Source organism: Meleagris gallopavo, chromosome 2 (assembly GCF_000146605.3).
Source record: "Meleagris gallopavo isolate NT-WF06-2002-E0010 breed Aviagen turkey brand Nicholas breeding stock chromosome 2, Turkey_5.1, whole genome shotgun sequence".
Taxonomy (NCBI): domain Eukaryota; kingdom Metazoa; phylum Chordata; class Aves; order Galliformes; family Phasianidae; genus Meleagris; species Meleagris gallopavo.
In genome coordinates, this window is record NC_015012.2 from 30,930,627 (window position 1) to 30,935,362 (window position 4,736).

A 4,736-nucleotide genomic window follows, 5' to 3' on the forward strand; every position below is an offset into this window, starting at 1 on the left:
ATATTAACGCTGCTAAAATCCGAGTCAAATCAAGCACAAATCCAGCAAGAAGCATCTCCTTCAGTTTTTTCAAGTATAAGTATTATCCTAACCTTTTGAAATCAGATTTCTATTTGAAAAAATAGATTGATTCTTTTTTCTCCACCACAAATATTTGAAAAAGCTTGAATGCCAGGGAAAAAACAGAATTAGGAAGCCATTCTTCCAGCACATGAAGTCAGACATTTACACTGACGTTTTATTATGTCAACTTGGCTTTTATAAAGCGGTTCAAGGGAGTTATTACATGAAAGAAGCTCTACAAACAGACAGAAGGTTTTTTATCGCTATAAGCTGTCGTTGTATGGAAAACTATACATTTGATGATGGACTTGGAGGTTTTAAGTAAGTCCTTGATGCTTGGTGTAAGACAGTGCTGTCCGTCACATGTGCAAACACGAATTCTTTGCTGCTGTCACATGCTTTGTCTCTGCAGGCGTAAGCAGTTTATTTCCTGTAATCTCCTGTGCTGCAGAAATTAATTTCTGTACTCTCTTTGTACCCAATAGTGTGTGTTATTGTTCTCCTTCTCAGGGGGCTGTAATATAGCAGCAACACTGGCGCTGTTAAAAAAATAGAAGTGGACTTTGTTTCAAAGCTATTCAAACAAGTAGCTTGGGGTTAACAGGGCTATCTTCAAGCACTGTGGGTTGAGTTAAATATGTGCTCCGTACAGGAAAATCAAGTGGGTTTGGTGTAGGTGTGAGTACACTGGTTCAGATAAACAAGAGCTGATCATTATCTTACAGAGTAAAAGATTTTTTATTTTTAAAAATTCATTTATTTTTTTAATTACGTTTCACTCTTTCCTTGTTTCGTGCTATCCCCTAGCTCACCAGTATAACAGCTGTGTGTTCGGTGAAAACTAGGTAAATGGACTAATACCTACAATTTTCTTTTCCCTCCTTTCTTCTCAGAGAGAAATGACAGGTGGTCTACAGTAGTCCTCCCCACTGTGGGTCATCACACTCTCATAGCAGGGTGGTGTTTGCTGCTGTTCCTGCTTTGTGTTTCTATCTTTTGCTTTAGAAAAGAGAGCAAGGTCTTGGACACTGCTCTGTTGCCTAAAGATGGGCTTGTTTCCCCCATGTTGTTACACGGAGGTAGGTGTTGGCTCTGTTTTTCAAATAAATTCAGCTGACTGGCTTGTGGCTGTGTGTCTGGGATTCCAAGAGCTGTGAAGGTGCCAAAGGAGCCTTGCGGCAGCTGTGTGGCTGGGACATTCACATGGGAAGTCCTGAGGCCTTCCCTCACCCAGAGGCTCTGCTTCTGCTCTGTTCCCAGAAAAGCAAGCAGGCAAGCACCATGTCAGGCTCCTTTTCACTTGCTGTCTTTTTGATCCCGTATTTCTAGTATGGATGGTTGTGCAGGGTCCTGCTTTATAGCAGCGAATGGGGAATATCCCAATCTTTCATGCTCTGGAGCCTGAAGATGGGGATGAATTTGGTGACAGAAATGTGGGCTGAAACTGACTGAGGTTGCAGACAGCCCTAAATACAGTTCTTCCTGATCAAGGGTTGACACAACTTGCCTCTCATTATAGATGCTTTGATTGACTGCTGTGTTAGTGGTGCCTGATCTGCTCTATGAGGTCCCTATCTTAGAAGAGAGCTAGCAAGGCTGCTGGCACCCAGTACCCACTGGGTTGCTGAATCAGATGTTCCAGTGCTAAGCTGCACTTTAGACACGCAAACCCTTTTCTTTTTTTTCTTTTTTTCTTTCACCGCCATTTCAAGAAATGTTTATGTGCAGATTTTCAAGAAGAATTTAGTATGAAATAGCCCCAGACAGGCAGGTATCATGAAAAGATGCTATACCCAGCAATTTACAGCTAAATAAAAACACCCAAGGAGCCCTGTGCACTCATTTTATATTCATGCAAAGGTCTGAAATTAAACCAAGGTTGAAGTAACAGCAATGAATGCTTTCTCTGCTTTCCACAGAGCTCTTTCAGAATAAGGTAATTTATTTAAAACTATAGTAGTGTGATTTAACTTGCCAGACCTTTCTCAGGACCTAAATAAAACTGTAATGATTATCCTTTCTAATCTGTCTCACAGAGGTAACCACCAATTACACTGATCTGGCCTGTCCCTCCCAGCACAGGAAGAAATACATTTAGGATATATCATTCAGTCACAGAGCAAGCATAACTTGGAATATCCAGACAACTATTTCTGTGATGGTCATTACACTGTGCTTCCCTGTTTTCTGCTAAATCATCATATGTTACTTTTTTCATTTGGATGCACAGCTTTCCTGGTTCATTGGGAATTGCTGTTACATGCAACCTGTGAATCCCTGTCCAGACAAGTACCTTTGTTTGTCTCTCACAGCTCTTATGTCTCATGTATGTGTCCCCATTTCTCCTAGGCTTGAGCCCTTCTCTCTCTGTGCACTGGAACTTGACCACTGTTGGAGGCAACCTCTTTCCCTTTCCTAATTTAATGACTTCTGCTTAACACCAGCCAGGGCCCAGCCAGGTTCCTTACACTTGCTGTGTTCCAAAGAAACTGAGAGCAAAGAGGTGACAGAAGGGGAATGGAAAAATCTGCAATCCAATAGGACCTGAGGGCTATGCTAGGTACAAAGCATAAGATTCATAGCTCCATTTCCTTTGCTCTTTATAAAACACAGTTTTCTATTTTCAACAAAACAATTCTAAAAAGTCAAAGGGACATTTTAAAGTGCAGTACATAATTTCTCAGGTTGGAGGCACAGTTAAAAAAAAAAACTGAATAACTGTGCTATTGTGCTGCATGCAAACTAAGAATTACTGTAGTGTGTCAGAATTCCCCTGAAGGTATATATTTGGTCTAAAAGTGAAGAATTTGTGAAAACGGCACTGAAGAAACTGAACATCACTGTGGGGATGGCTTTTGAAATTTTTGTGGCATGTTCAGACAAAGTTTAACACCTTTTTGTGTGGTAAGAACTTAGAAGCAGAAGTATAGAGAAACATTAGTATGGTTGTGCTCTGCTTATTAAAGGTACATGTATCCCTTTGCTACACAGGTGAGTTATATGTCTAAGTTGAAAGCAAAACTGATCCTTAAACATGCTGATAAGTTTATACATCATCTTGCAGAAAAGTAGAATGGAAGCTGTATTAGTTCACTCAGTACAACTATCGTTGCCTCATGCCAAAGCAGTAATAGTAAAACTGAATTGATTGACAGTGATTTGATCAAGGAAGTCAAAATATCTTCAGGAAATCAGGAAGTGTCAGGAAAGCTGCAGAAAGCATTTTGGAAAGCTAAGCTGCTTTTGTGCTGGCAACTGCCCCAGGCCATGTCCTGCAGGCATAGCTTATCCTTCCTGACCTCCCTTCCATAGGCATGGGATATAAAGGGGCCACTGGCACACTCAGAGGAGATGCATGAGCTGTTGAGGTAGCCAGATGCTACAAGGATTGTTGGTGTATCTCTTGCAGGCTCATGTCCTCCAGATCTGGGCCACAAGCAGCTCCACAGTCACTTGCTAGTTTGTGCTTTCTTATTCTCCTCACAGAGTATGACAAAGGTTAGTCTTTAGTCTTTGAGCTGAGTCTGCCTATACTTCTGTGGACATGTTGCATGTTTTTACCTGCTCTACAGAGAGATCTTAAGGCTTGAATGTCTGACCCCTCTCCTTCTCATGGGTTGGAGATGAGTCCTGCTCCTCAAGGGCTCACGGCGCAAGGCTGCAGCGCCAGTAGAGTCTTACTCCTTGCACTGCAGCAGGCTGACCTTCTCAGCAAGTGGTCATTGCCACTTTGGTTTTGCTACAGGCAGTCTCAGTTGTATTCATCTCTGTGGTGTCAGCATGCAGCCCACCTGTAGTCCAGCAGGCAAGTTCAATCTGAGAACTATCACTGGACATGGACAGGGAGCCAGTAGAAAACTGGACTCCTATGAGTGTTGTTTCCAATTTTAATGGCTCAAGAAGACATCTTGAGACTCCAGGCTGCTTTTGGGATGAAAGTGAGCTACAGGTTTGCATGGGCACTAACATTATAAATGAGGATGTTATGGGTTGTGCTGGATCTCTGAAAACAAAAAGAAAAGGTGCTGCTGGTCACAGACTTGACGTCTTATGGTAACTGCTGAGTCATGGCCTGAATCACTGATTGAGCACCTGGGGAAAGGACACAGTCCTAGGAACACAGGTGAAGGCAATTCGCTCATTTGACCAGAAGGGTCTGACTGCATCCCTCTTAGACCTCATTTAGGGGCTGACTTCCACTGTGGAAGGATCTTTGGTTGGAGATCCCTCCCTTGGGGAGTTTTCTCTGTGAGCCTAGATCTTCGGAGACGGGTGAGCACTTTCCTTTTTCCTTTGTAACACCTTTCCACTGTGCTAGTCCCTTTGTCATTACATTTCCTGTGTCACCATTCTGCCACGTTGATCTTTTTGACTGTTGCAACTACATGCAGGTAAAGCTGTGCAGCCTCATGGTATGCATGTCGGTAGTCCATGGCAGATGGTGGGCATAGGCTCTTTAGCATACTGGTCATGCAGACAATGTGATGTGGTTTTGCTTCTAAAACTATATCCCCTAATGTCTGAGGTGCCGACGGCACCTGAAAGAGCTAAAAAAAAGGTGGTGGCAGGGAGCAATGCCTTCAGAGCCTCTCATGGGTACTGTGACAGTAGAGATGCAGCCAAAATTGTTGAGAAGTACTTCTCAGGACCAGGCTGATACTGATTTACCGATT